Below are 15,504 nucleotides of genomic sequence, written 5' to 3'. Positions count from 1 at the left end.
CAGAACACTTACCTATATGTTTTCTTATAGAGAGGTCAGGTTGTTTCCACTGTGTAAAAAATTGCATTCCCAGGCATTTTAATGCTATAAAAGAGAGGAGTATTTTTGTGCCTATTTCCTAAAACTAAAACACAGAACCAAATGCCAAACAATTTGTAATCCTGTTTGTACATAGTAAAAATAATAACTGCAGGCTTTAATAAATATTCATTCAATATAATTCAGACAAGTTAATATAACTAAGAGTACACAGAGAAAATCAACTCAGAGGACCACTATTCAGCTTAGCTCCCAAAGTTCATTACATCTTAGTTATGTTTCTAAAAACGATTATGTTCCATGAGATACAGGAGAACTATGAGGAGAGGATTCATAGAAAAATAAAGATTATTGTAAAAATGCAACTTGCCTTTCAAATGTAATACCTTAATTTGAATGAGAGCAATGTGATGTGTAAGAGTATTTAACCAGTTATTTTGGAAAAGTCATCTTGCTCTTTTACCATTTTTAAAGTTAACAGGAGCCAGAGTCCAAAGTTCACTAGAATAGAGTATGACAAAAATATTAAAGATGGGAATGCTTCTTTAAACAAAGTCCAAATTCTCAGGCTCACAGAAGCTAATATAAGTTATGCTCACCTTAAGAAAATATTTTACTCACTTTTAAGGAAAACTGTTTTGTTAGATTTCACAGAAAGAAAATGTTACCGCCACCTGAAAAATCTAAAATATACTACTCTTTCCCTCATATCAAATTTAACATACATGAATTTGACAGCACTGAGGTATAGAGCTGAACAAATGATTCTGTAAAAAAAATTAAATGCACTGATAGTAATATAGAAGTGGCATAAAAACTGATATACCGTTTTCACCCTATAGGACTGGTACATACTGGAAACAAAAGGCAAGTTTTCATAAACAAGGTTTTCTCAAAAGGACATTTTAAGCAATACTCAAATCATTGGCATGTTTAGGTCTAATCAAAGCCTTAAAGAAGAGTTCAAACTGAGGTTATATCCATCTTCACATCCGAATTAAACTCTGGTGATGCCATTCATAACAATGGTCAGATGTTTTTTGCTTATCAGCTAATAAATGCACTTTTAACACTAAAGGTTAAAAACCTACACATCATGAGTCAATAACACAAAGTGTAGATATCTATCATGTTAAGTAAGGAAAACTAAGAAACAGCATCACTCATAAACCTAATGGCAAAGCATGTCAATTTTAGCAACATTCCAAGATGATAAGTGTCCGAGTAGAAGGTTTATTCCCAGATTCTGTCTGTACATGAGATATCCTTCAACCAAGAAAAAGACAGATGATGAGATGCTGACTTGTAAACAGTACTTCCACATTAGATACCATGAGCTTGATTGTTTTCTCTAGAAAAATATCTATATCCATTACAATGGGGGGGTTCTTACGAGTACATTCGCCTGAAGTGCCTTCCTGAATAAATGTTTAAAAACTACCTGTGTATTCATAAAAATGAGATTTCAGCAGGCTTAAGTATCAACCTAATATTTGGAAGCAAAATGTAAGGGGAAAATAAGACCTTAAACAGAAAGTTTAAGTTGCAAATATTAAGGAAATTTCCCCATAACAAAAACTCTCTGGCGGGTGGGGGGGGGGGATGGGAAGAGTGGAAGAGGAGCATGCAATACCGGTGTCTCAAAGCATTTGATACTGATTCATGGAATGAAACCTGTCTATGTATTTGAATCCAAAATGTTGCAAGAGCAACATTTATGTTTCTTTGAAAGATGACAGTGAGTCTTTAATTATTAAAGCCAACGTATTTAGCAGATGGTCAAAAAGAAGTACTTTTAAAAAGTTGCCCAGAGGGTTATATAAATGAACAAGCTAAAACAGCTGGCAGCTGGTGCATGAAATCAATAATGAGAAAATGAGTTCTACTGTATCTTTGTTTTCATTGTCTAGTTGAAGACAGTGAAGACAAGAGAAAGAATGAGAGAGAATCAACTTGTGAACTTCACAGACGGGCTAAACGGATTATGTGTATCTAATTAGAAAGAGAGAAACCTCCTGGAGTGAGGCTGTAAAACTAAAGAAATGGGGTGTGTATGCACTTGAATGTATGTGTGTGCAAGTGCACCCACATGCTGAGTGGACAGGAATATGGAGATGAAATTGTCCTTTCTGAATACTTCAGCTACACTGTTGTGGGTGATTCCTTGCTAATTTTATGGCCTCGAAAAAATCCAAATTTCACTTAAAGGAAAATACTTCAAGAGACAGAATAAGCAATACTAGTGGAATAATGATGATTTGAATATTGATGGTTTTCCCTTACTTGTTATTCTTTTAAGCAATTCCACCAATTAAAACCTCTTAAATTAAAAAATTTCCACTTAACATCATAGAATCCTGAAACTGACTAGTAACTACTTCTACCAGAAAAATCACTATCCAAAATTTTCTCTTATTCTTTTCACTCTGATAATTGTTCATTATTTAAGGGAAACTGCAAATGCAGCTGTGTGATTAAAATTACAAACAAGTTCTTGAAAATCTTATGTCTGAAGAAAACTGAACTTTTAGGGTATTATTTTAAAATATGAAATAAAATAAGTAAAAGTATATTCATTTTTTATTGTTATTTCCCCAATACAATTTTCTACTGTACAGCATGGTGATCCAGTTACACACACATATGTATACATTTTCTTTTTTCTCCCATTATCATGCTCCATCATAAGTAACTAGACACAGTTCTTGGTGCTACTCAGCAGGATCTCATTGCTAATCCATTCCAAAGGCAATAGTCTACATCTATTAACCTCAAGCTCCCAATCCATCCCACTCCCTCTCCATCCCCCTTGGCAACCATAAGTCTATTCCCTAAGTCCGTGATTTTCCTTTCTGTGGAAAGGTGCATTTGTGCCGTATATTAGATTCCAGATATAAGTGATATGATATGGTATTTGTCTTTGACTTACTTCACTCAGTATGAGAATCTCTAGTTCCATCCATGCTGCTGCAAATGGCATTATGTCATTCTTTTTTATGGCTGAATAGTATTCCATTGTGTATATATATACCACCTCTTCCTAATCCAATCATCTATCAATGGACATTTGGGTTGTTTCCATGTCTTGGCTATTGTGAAGAGTACTGTAGTGAACATATGGGTGCATATGTCTTTTTTAAGGAAAGTTTCGTCCAGATATATGCCCAAGAGTGGGGCTGCTGGGTCATATGGTAGTTCTATGTATAATTTTCTAAGGTACCTCCATGCTGTTCTCCATAGTGGTTGTACCAGCTTACATTCCCACCAACAGTGCAGGAGGGTTCCCTTTTTTCCACCGCCCCCAGCATTTGTTATTTCTGGATTTATGAATGATGGCCATTCTGTCTATCTTATGGTAGTTTTGATTTGCATTTCTCTATTAATCAAGGATTTTGAGCATTTTTTCACATGTTTTTTGGCCATCTGTATATCTTCCTTATATTCATTTTTATAGCTACAAATTATACTGAAAAAAAACTACTGAAATAATTACTTGTAAAGGCACAGAGAATATCCTGAACTCTAAAATGAAATAGTCTTTGTTCCCAGTGATTTTATGCAAATTTCTCCCATAAGGTCTCAGAGCATAAAACCACCACCAACAACAAACAAACAAACAAACCTCAATATGGGAACTAAATTTTAATTCACCTTTATCAAGGAAATATATTATGTTATTTGAATGGGAGAAAGGGAGAAAAAACTGTAAAAGCTTTACAGACTGATGTTTCAGTAATATAAACTGAAAATAAGAAACAGATTTGTAGTGTAGAGATAGCATACCCTGTTCCAGCTCAAGTCAGCTGTTTTATTTTATTGGGTTTGGTCTTGAGATGAAAGTAGCACATACCACTCCAACCCACGCTGTTTCATTTTACAGAATTTTATCTCAGAAGCCAATGACACTCTCAGCTCTACCTTACTTCATTTTTATGACATGTAATGAATAGTTTTCTATAAACACAGAGACTCTAAATTTGTCCTGAAATATGTAAATGACACTTCCTGTGAGTATAAGTGTTAGGGCAAAGCAATTAACATTAGATTATTTGGTTTTTGCCAAGAAATGTTTGTGAGAGCAAATAAAACTCTGGTCTTCAGCCTGCAAAGAGATGGGAACAGAATGAAGATGTGTAGATTATTGTGCACTGAATACTAGTACTCAAATAAATATGTTTTACCATCACAGCAATTCTGACATAAATTTGATTAAAAGAAAGAGGAATGTCTTCTTTGATGTTACTGGTACTTGAGTTTCAAAGTCATCAGAATCTTGTTAACATTTTTAAAAATATAAACAAAGTTTTTGTGGTAGCTTAGTTTACTGTTTATTATTCATATAGATTCTACATAAATAAAGCAGAACTATCATTCTTAAATTATTTTTCTTTTCTCAAGAAAGATTTTTTAAATCATGCAATATATGAAATGTAGACTGCTAGCACTGAGCATTATTTTCTCCTGTTCATTTATTTAGGAATCTTGAAATAAGCTTTTGAAACATTGCTTACAACAGAACTATAAACTAAAATGCACTAGAATAATAAAGATAAGGCTGCCTCATTTTGTAAGGGAAATGTCTGCATTCTTGGATAAACAGGAGACTTGCATAAATCCAACTTTACCTTGTCAGGTAGTTGGTATGACTTGAGGCTGTATGGTTCATTGTTTTCTAAGAAACTTGATTAATTTCTCAAATAAAACTTGAATGATACTTTTACCTCTAGAAAGCAAGAAAATTGATTCAAATAATTTTTATTCTTTCTGCTACTTATTTTTTCTCTTTTCCTTCCTTTTCTTCACTCCTTGCACCCTCCTTTCCTCTACCTTTGTTTTCTATTTTTTCTTACTTTTCCTCTTCCTTTTATTTTTTCCTTTTTTTTTTTACTTCAGTGAATTTAAAAATACAATCTAATCCTTGACAGGAAATCTATCTATAAACAAAAAGAGTTTGCATTCTTTCATCATTTCACAGTGAAATAGTAAACTCACAAGGCTATTAAAATGTGGTTTATTGGCTATGGAAAAGAAGCTGTGACACAATCACAACGCTTTCCATTTCCTGAGCCCATAAGGATAAAGACATCACAGCTGAAATTTCAACTTCATGAGGATAAGGACCTTGATCCCAAGCAACCATGACTGGTTAATGAAAGTTAGCCTCTCTTTCTCACAGAAAGATAAAAGAAACTTCACAGTAAAATAGTAAGTAGCTTGAAAGCCTTAATAATTTAAAATGGAAGGAAAAGTAATATCATTGTAATATTGCTCACTCAAATAAGTCTTTCTAATTCCTGGCTGTAACTACACTAGATTCTCCAAAGGATATCATCAGTAACATAAAATCCAGAAGACAAAAAAAGCAAGTATTTTAAATGCAATATTCATTGATTGTGGTTGAGATTAATTAGGATTTATGGATCCAGAAATGAAAGCCTATAAAAGCAAGCTAACCAGAGAGGAAGTTAGTGAGATGTGTATGCTCTCTCGGAGCAATGAGACAAGGGGAAAGACATGTATCAAGAAACCCTGAATGTCAGGCAGAAGCTTTTGGATTGTTACAAGTACTTGAGTATAGAAACAATATGATGGAAATGAAGGCAGGCAAAAGAATCCTCCAATAGGATTAGAAAGGAAAAATGACTGTGAACAGAAGCAAGTGTGACTAGAAGATAGTAAAAGAAGTTTCAGCCTAAGTCAGTATGAAAAATAAAAAAAAAAAAACCTTATAGACAATGCTTCTCTAAAGCACAATGCAGAGAAAAAGTTAGATCCTGTTGATATACTGCCTGAGACAAAAGACAAAAAAGTAAGATATGGTTTCAAGCCTACAGAACTAGAAAATTAATGAGGTGAAGGATATGAACAAGGGTACCAAAGTGTATTTCAATTTTCAGCATGATGTATATTTCTAAATACTACACACTTCCAATTGCATTTTGATTGGGCTATATCATTAAGACCTTGATATTTGCTGCTTCTTTCCAAGTTTAGAATTTTGAAAAATAATAATCTAAGTTTCCACTATCTGTCCAGTATATAATAGATAATAGAATGTTTTAAATTATGTCTTCCAAGGGCATCAATACAATGAACACTATCTCACAAATAATCTCACTTGCTAATCTTTGTGATGTACTCTAAATATACAGCTAAGTCCTTAAAGACCTTACCCTTATTCTTGAAGTCTCTAAGTCCAAACTCTAAATGCCTAAAATGCCAGGGGTATTATTATCACCTTAGTTGTTTTTCTTGAACTTTACTACTTGGGCTACATTCTCTTTTCCTTTAGAAAATGGGTGACTGCAGCAGAATTCTGCTTTTTAAAAAATGAATACTTCTTTCATATGATTAGAAGCCTCTATGTTGTAATTTACTGGGTGCTACATCACCCTACAGTTTGGGGCACAGATGATGCAAACTGGAATTGAGGCTATAAACATACTCAGATCAGAAGCTGACAGGATTAAGTCTCCAATTACCTGGTCAAGAACTGTTGTTACAAAATTACTATCTGAAGTACAAAAAAAAAGATGTCAAATAATTACCTACCCCACAACCTTAAGTTACTTCCAAATAGCCTTCCAACTGAAGCGGCCTCTTTATTACATTCAGTAATAGATACTTGATTGCTATTTATCTTCCTGGATAAAGAATAAGCTAGTACCCAAATCCCACAATAATCTAAAGCATCTTAGTAAAATTACTCAAGCCAAAAACATTTGCCAGGTAAAAGGTAAAAAAAAATGTTTTTACTGATCTTCATTAATTGTGCAGATGATAAGGTAATGAAAATATTTCAAATCCTTTTTAAAAGGATTTTTAAAGTTACCAATTATTTTAAAATAATTTACAAAGTTTATTAATGCACTTTATGTAGCCAACAATTTCTTGCTTATTATATCCTGTGAAAAAATTTTAATGTTGCAGTATCAAGGTATTTCATTTCCTGTTTTCTACTAGAGTTCTATTTAACCTCATGAAGGAAAGAAAATCAGTACACGCAGTGAATCTGCATCATATTAGTATTTTTATAGAATATTTCAGAAAGAAGTTTTTAAACTACTGCAGATCTTCAGACTCTTTCCTACTGTTCTGATTTCCTGGTGGACTTGCACCAAGCTAAGAGGCAGTGTGGTGCAGAAATAAAGAGTATAGAATTTGAAGCCAGAATTAGGACATTCATTCAAAAAATTACTCCACTTAGTTGTGTGACTTTGAGCAAGTAATCCAATCTTCTGTGCCTTAGTTTCCACATCTGTAAAATAGGAATAATGAGAGAATTTATTTCATAGGGTTGTTGCCTACATTCAATGAGTTCAAAATACATTAAAGTGTTCATGTTAATGCCTGGTAAATGATAAGGGATATAAATGTCCACTACAACGATTATTCTTGTAAACTAAGTATCCTATTATAAAATTAGGGGGAATTTGTTTTATTTGCTGTATGGGGATAGATTCTAAAAAATCTACTGTACTTACTAAATGAAACCAAAATGTAAAAATCCGGAGGGGTGAGTTCCCTTGCTCTGATTTCTTGTGAAACAATGTTATAAGGAGTAACGTCTTATTCCACCAGGTATGGTAGTTTCTCTTTAAAAGTATCAGATTTAAAGATATTTTCTATTCCATATTATGTCAGCTAATGAATTTCATATTTATATTCATATAAACTTAATGTTAAAATAATTATCAAAGACTAACATTTTGATCAAGATTAATCTTATAGAATCATAGATCTCATTTATTTTTTTCCCAAATACCTATCCCTCTTTGATCAGTATTGAGAAAAAACTGCTACATAAAGAAATGTCAGGTTTCTTCGATATAAGTCAACAACGGCATTTTTTGCCTGTGTTTAGACTTGTCCACCAGTTACTCATTCATATTGTTAGCTTTCAGGCTCTCTTCACCACCCCCTCACTTCCAGTTCAGACTAAACGACCACACTTGCTACTGTTAAGAGTGCGAGAAGGTCAGCAAAGGTCATTCCTTCCCGTAGACCTACTGGAGAATTCACACAAAGTTGGAGAGTAAGCCTCCATTGCATTTCCCTTCAAAAAAAAAATGCAGGCATTTGGTGACATAGCCTTTTGAAATTAACCAGCAAGCTCATCTTTTTTAGGTGTGATGATTTTTAAATACGTAATTATCTTTTCAGCTTCTTCTCATTTGAAGATTCAGGAAATGAGATTAAATGGTCACTGCTAAATATAAAAACTTTAAATATTGGAAATCAAGAGAAGAAAAGAAGTTGAAAATATAAGAAGTCTACCTCTGGAGGTGTTAAATCATAGAGTGGTTTATTTCTGGATTTTTAATATTCTAAATCAAAAGGTACTTTCTGTATGTTGTTTTCTTTTCTTTGCAAAAAAGTCAATATAATATCAATTTATAAAGTACTAGTCATAGCAACAGATCATTGAGAAAATAAGACTCATAAATTACTTAATGATTGTTCAAAATTGTAGCATCAAGCAAAATATAACACATGCACAAACATACACATGCTTTTCTTACTCTCATTTTTTTCTGTAATATAATCTTATAAATTTGATATGATAAAACAAATAGGTTATAGCATGCTGCACTGATGAAGTTCTTTAGCCTGCCATTATAGAATTTTAGTCTTCTAATCCTAACTAAACACAAAGATAGAGAAATATTCAGAATTTAAAGCTATCTTTAAAAACTGTCCAGTTCAGCATAATTGTTACTATCATAGCTAATCCTCTGATACTAACAGTATAGCGTTTTCTCAGGTCCCTATACTTCAGACTTGTTATCATAGTGTGTCTATGATAACACTTCTTTAAAAAACTCAAAATGATGTTAATTATTATCTTAATATACATGTATAAAAACAGTAGTTGAAGACAGATACTATAATTGTTAATTTACAGATTGACTCTCATTAAGAAGTTGAGTTTAGTAGTAATGGTGGAACTGTGACCAAAATTTTCCGCATTTTACTCTTTAGAGATTAAAGAGCTTATCAAAATACACTGCTTAGTATTAGATCTTATCATAACAAGTAGAATAGCTATCGGTCTGAGGCCATACCAACATGTATGATACTTAGATACAATTTATGCAATTTAGTGTGCTGGAAAACAGTATTTATTAACTGGACAGTACTTATCTTGAAGAATCAAGGTGTTTAAAAAAATCATTTCATTTATCACAAAAATAATGGTAAGAAATAATTGGCACAGAGTACTAAGACACATATACTAATATGTCATAAAAAAAACTTACCACTTGCATAGTTTTCTAAATATTGAACTCAGTGACTATAGAGTCACACATTTAAAACACTTTATCAACATTTTATAATGAAACCTTAGTTACCATGCCCTTTAGGCAAATGTGAGATTTCACTTAAGCTTAATTTTCAGGTTAACTGAGCATTCAACAGAAAACTCCCTGTTGGTGAAAATCTTTTCAAATGGAGTCTTAAAAGCTCAGAATGGGAATATATTTCAATGCTTTTTTTCTCTGATGGCTCAGGACCTACCAGGGTCTCAGCCTACACATGGAACATCACTAACATAAGAACCCGCAGGTTTTACAAGATTCTGGAATTGGGTCTACTCCTACTCCTCCAAACCACATCCATCACGTGAGCTGCAAGTTGAAAAAAATGACATGTATAAAAGCATATTTTTAATTTTAATCTATAATTTTTCAATTGTGAGAAGCAGCAGACATTTGGTAGTAAAAAGTCACACACAATCAAGTGTCAACAGCTTCCACAATAATTCCCTAATATGTACATTTTCCTGCCAATTTACTCTTTATGTAAAAGGAGAGGGCAAACAGAATCCCTCATATGATAGCAATGTCAACCTGGAGGACAGGCATCAGTCAGTGATGATGAGAGTGCAGACAGACTGCTTCTGTTTTTTCCTTCAGGGATTTACACTGTCATTTAAACTATTTAATATTCTAAAGCTAGAGGTAATATCAAGGTTCTAGAAATGGGTTCTTGTCTGGAATATTATGCAAGTGACCCTGCTGCTATTTTAAAATCCTATTGTCATCAAGCAATATAATGGACCACATTTGGTTAGTTTTTGTTGACAGGGCCTACATTTACTGAATGAACAGCCTCACCTCTTGCAATTGTCCCAACAGTAGTAACTTGCTAAACCTTCCATCCAATGATGTGTGACAGCAAAAACTGTTCGCTTTGACATGAGCAAATTCCATGGTGAATGGACAAGCAATTAGAGGTGGCTTTCCATGTTTAAATATCAGGCTGGTTTTATTTTTTATAATATAACCAGTTTGAATCATAATTCTGTAGTGAAAAATACAGTCCTCCATTCTCAGAGTAACAGTGAAACTGTAATTTTGTAAGAATTCATATGTATACAATACTAAGTTCAAATGATCTCTGTACATTTCAAATCATGTTTTCCATAGATGTTTAAATCACAAAGTAGGGACAAATCCACACGGTCATGTTCTAAGCAGTCTAAATGATTCACCTCTAGTCACTAAATTAACACTTTTACCTCAAAGGAATGGTGCTTTCCACTTCTGTATTCTTAACCTCTCATATCTTTTTTTTTTCTTTTTCAGCCACATCTGTGGCATATGGAATTTCCCAGGCCGGCGATCAAATCTGAGGCACAGCTGTGACCTACTCTACAGTCAAGGCAATGCCAGATCCTTAATCCACTGTGCCAGGCAAGGGATCAAACTTGTGCCACCACAGAGACAATGCTGGATCCTTAACCCATTGTTCCACAGCAGGAATTCCTTAACTTCCTAAATCTTTATTGCCTAAAAGTATTGCAACAAGTCTGTTTTACAAAAAACATGTAAACATATCTTCCAAGAAAGACTCAAAATAAACACCTTGATTATCTAAAATTTAACTAGCTAGAATAATTAATAACATTTATTTAATTATATACTATCACTAGGAGAAAATTTTTTCTTTTTTTAGGGCTGCATGTGCAGCATATGGAAGTTCCCAGGCTAGAGGTCGAATCAGAGCTGTAGCTGCCTGCCTATGCCACAACCATAGCAATACCAGATCTAAGCTGCATCTACGACCTACACTGCAGCTTGCAGCAAAGCTGGGTCCTTAACCCACTGAGTGAGGCCAGGGATCGAACATGCATCTTCATGAATACTGGTCAGATTCCTTACCACTGAGACACAACGGGAACTCCCAAGAAATTATTTTTTAATTATTAGAAGTGATATTTTAAAATTATTATTGTTTTCTAAAGCATCACTAATTTTAAGCATATGGGAAGACACGGTAAAACCAAACTTCTATCTACCCATATTTCAGCACAAAGTGGTGAGTATAATGATGATTCTGAGGTCCTAAGAATTCAATCATCCAAATAAAATTATATTTATGTTCACTGTACTATGCTACATCAAATGGACCAATATGATGAAAAAGATTTTCAACAAGGATTAACAACACAAATATCTGATTAAGTTCAATTAGTTGGCCCCTCCTTACCTGATCTGTCTTGTTAATCAAGATTTCTGATGTAAGCAAGTTCACATTCCACAAAAGAACACTTATATCTTATTTCAAATAAATATAATGTTGATGATCTAAAATCAGTTGGATATTCTGCTAAGCCAGTTCCTGTGAGGGAAATAAGAATCTAGTTGTATCAAATTTGTTCTTTCCTAAAACAAGAATTAATAACAAGTTTCTTACCTCAAACAAATATTCTGCTTAATACAACGGTACATGACTGCTCAGGAAAGTTCCATTTTCCTTGCTCTTATCTAAGTCACCAGCGACCACTATTCTAGTTGTTCTCTTACCAAACATGTAGATTTCTCTATTTTCCAAGAAAAATCACTTCCAATCAGCTTTCAAATGCTAGCCCAAAATAAAAGCAGCCCCAGAGAGTTTCTGAACACTGGAATCCCACACCAACTACAATGCTATAAATATCTTCCAAACACTCAAATCAATGTCAGCAGTGGTTTGCAATAAATGAGTCCTAGTGAATGCTAATGGAGCTCCAAATCCCACTGGCTATTGATAAGCGATCATCGAACAAAAGTCCCTAAATGTGATCTAAAATGTTACAGTTTTCCATTGTCCTTAAAGACATCCTCCTCTTCTGTTGTTATTCTGTAAATCGAATGCTCACACAGACTTAAACAGCCCTTACTCAGCCAAATCCAAAGCTCGCTAATACTCATATACAGCAAGGTCAGATTTTTTTAAGTAAGAAAAAATTTCTTTGATTAATGCTGAGAGCTGCACCACGTTTAGACAGGGTCATGACCCCAGGCATCCATTTAATCAAATTTCTCTGCTGCCTGTCCCAGTGGAGGCATTGCAACAAGAAACTCTCTCAATGAAAAAGGAGAGTAGAAGGGGGGAAAACATACTTCACATCTCACATTATCTACACACTATTAAGTAATTATTTTACTCATCCATCCCCACTGGCCATCAACAGACAAGTCCCTTCCTTGGAGACTCTGAAAAGCCTATTCAGCTGTACATAGCTCATTTTGGTGTTTTGTTTTTTTTTTTTTTCCTTCAAAGTGAAACTACCTGCTTAGCTTAAAGACTTATTTGTGGATACTGAAGTATACTCTGTCCATGCTAATGATCTCACTAATTATAAGTGTATTTATCATATAGATATTCTCAGTTTCTCTTTATACCAGTTTCTCAAGTATACTAAAGCAATAATCTCTAAATAATCTCTCCATCCCCATCACACCACTTCATTACTTCAAGATAAATTTCCCTCCTTAATCACACATATCTGTGGATAAACTGTTTTTCCAAGGAATTGTGTCATTGTTTGATTGGCCAAGAAAGTTATTATTTTTCAGGAGTTTTCAGTAACATTCTGATCTTTAACACAGTTCTCCAGGGCAAAGAGCAGAAATGAGACAGGCAGATAACAAAAAATTGCCCTTAATAATAGCTCTATCAGCCAGAGTAATAGAGATGGAAAAAGAGGTAACCTACCACTCAACCCTTCCAAATTGTTGTCCTAAAAAGCAAGTAGGGAAGTGAGGGCAAGAAAAAAAATATTTATATCTAGTTAAAATTCAAGAATTAAAGCCAAATGATTTGAAAGCTAAGTAAAAGGAGAATCCTCCCAAATTCAAATAGAAACAGACTACAAAACACACCATTTTTAGACTGGAGAGCTGACAACAGGAGTCTCGGGCCTCAAAATCTGAGGGCATTTTTTCTTTCTGAATTCTTTTTTTCCAACTTCTGCTGAAGTAAACTTTTTCACGTCATTTTATTCATCTTGGCAGAAAAAGAAAATATATTCAAAGATTTTTCTTATTAAAATACAAAGCTGCAAGGAAATTAATTTAATAAATTTCTTAGAATTCTTACTTGGAAATTCAATTTTAAGTGAGCACTTTTCCTTATTTTACCTCCAGTATTCACTTTCTGGCTTAATGGTTACCTATGAAAGCGAAATTCTTCAAGTGAATTACTCCCCCAATGAGACACTCTTAATACCTTAATTGATTATTTATAATAATCTCATGTACAATACATGCTTCCCTCCCAAGAAGCTTAATACAGAGGATATAACTGAACCAGGATTTCCACCCTTTCACTCCTTGTACAACGTCCATTACCAAAAGGAAAAGAGTACCCTACTTGGTCCATAAAGAGTAAAACCAAAAAGTTAACATAGTGGGTGTGAATGAAATTGTTTATGTGTTTTCATACATATCAATAGTAAACATTTCCAATGAGAAAGGAAAAAAGAGGAAAATCAGCTGAGATAAAGTCACAAAGGAGGAAAAATAAACATGTATTATAAGAATGGGGAAATAAGGAAGACTGGGAAATTTACAATTGCAAAAAGGAAAATAAAAAATACTGAAATAAAAATTTAATGTGGTCACATATGTACTTGTAACATGCACTGGTCATTTGAAAAAAATACTAGTTTACTGAATTATGCAGACCATCTAAATATTGACATATTTCATTATACAATTAAAAAAACACTCCACAATATTTGTTAGTAACTACCCATCTCTTCAAAAAAGTTTGGGAAGCTGTCAAGTTTATGTTGGTGAATACATGTTTTTCAAAATTCTAATATTTACTCACAAGCTTGAATTTTATCATTGGCAACAAATACTGTTAGTTGTTTTCCTTAAAGTAACAAGCTCAATTCAGCCATTTTCTAGAAAATGTCTGCCAAACTCCCAAATCTAAATAACCATAGTTAATCTGTTCTTCTTTAAAATAAAAATGAGGTTCAATTAAAAAAAAGGTACTGTGGTTTGAAAAGAAAGATTTGTTTCAATTATCCCTTATAGTCATGAAAATAAATGAAACAATAAAAGGAAAACTAAGACTAAACTTGATGTGCCAGAAAGTATATGCAGCTGAGTATCAAAAACTAGGTTCCAATGGCTGTTACTAAACATCTGAGCTACCAAAAGCAAGCCATTGCACTTTTTTTTAATATTTTTGTTTCCTCATCTGTAAAAGGAGAGGTCAAACTAAACAAACTCTAATGGCCCTTCTGTCTCTTAATCAGTGAAAATTCTAAGATAGCTGAAACAGTTGAAAAGCTTTAATGTTTGTACTACTGATTTTTTCCTACCTTTTCTCTTACACTCATGATAGCTTCATTTTGTAACTGGAGCAGAGGAAAAATAATCTATTCTTGACTTCAGTACTATCTGATATTGATATTTAATAAAGAATATTGACTCACTAGGAATTACCAATCATTGGAAAACTAATAGGAATCTCAAGCTAACACTTATTTCTCTCTCAAAGCCTAGGGTATAACACTGGTTTAAGAATGATATATGCTTCCTGGTGAAAAGGAAATCCAGAGATAGGGATAACACAGGAATTTGCAAGTGATTAGAAAGAGGGTATTTATATTTAATGTTTCCTTTCCTTTCAAGTTTCACCATCCTTTATAAAAATTCCCAATACTTCATAGTGACAACTGAAGGAATATTAGGCAGATGTCCTGAGTGAAGAGAAACTACAAAGATTTCCAGTTCCCTTACCTAGTTTGTATTTAATAGCAGAGAACCCTTATTTTAAAAGAAAAAGTAATTGTGTAATATTATCCTTCAAGGTGTTTACTTACTCAAGTTCAAACACATATCTCATTTTCATCCACTTACACAGATCTGAGGGGCTATGATGGTGCCTGGCACACAGCCAACTCTTGAAAACTATCCATTAAAGGAAGAAAGGAATGAATAGATGGATAGGTAAGTGGATAGATGGATGAATTGATCATCATTTCCTTCACCTGGCTACTTCACTACTCACAAAAGGCCATGCCATTAGAGTTGTGTTCTGAACACATCCAACCTGAAATTTACCTCTTTATTATCTAGAAAGTAAAAGTCCCTTAAGAAAGAATATTTAAACATGTAAACAAGGGCCTAAGATTGCCCAACTCCCAGGACGTGCCATTCACATTGTATTTTGTGTAAA

General features: G+C 33.5%; 1 protein-coding gene and 1 long non-coding RNA gene across 10 annotated transcripts in view; both read right to left on the bottom strand.

Annotated features, from left to right (window-relative positions):
* The window catches only part of DACH2 (dachshund family transcription factor 2), a 571,191-nt gene that overhangs the window by 459,229 nt on the left and 96,458 nt on the right, over nucleotides 1-15,504 (bottom strand). The gene's annotated exons all lie outside the window — the stretch shown is intronic.
* On the bottom strand, nucleotides 4,792-13,328 carry LOC146394679 (uncharacterized). Its single transcript, XR_014834875.1, has 3 exons — nucleotides 13,191-13,328; nucleotides 11,533-11,664; nucleotides 4,792-7,297 (listed from the first exon to the last, which is right to left on the bottom strand). It is a non-coding gene; the product is annotated as an uncharacterized LOC146394679 (long non-coding RNA).

This window comes from Sus scrofa, chromosome X (assembly GCF_054392235.1).
Source record: "Sus scrofa isolate SSC_HxYL_T2T_F1_AM1 chromosome X, Sscrofa_HxYL_maternal_Yorkshire_Landrace_v2.0, whole genome shotgun sequence".
Lineage (NCBI taxonomy): Eukaryota > Metazoa > Chordata > Mammalia > Artiodactyla > Suidae > Sus > Sus scrofa.
Note: the sequence above shows the minus strand (reverse complement) of the source record. Positions and strands in the feature narration are given on the sequence as shown.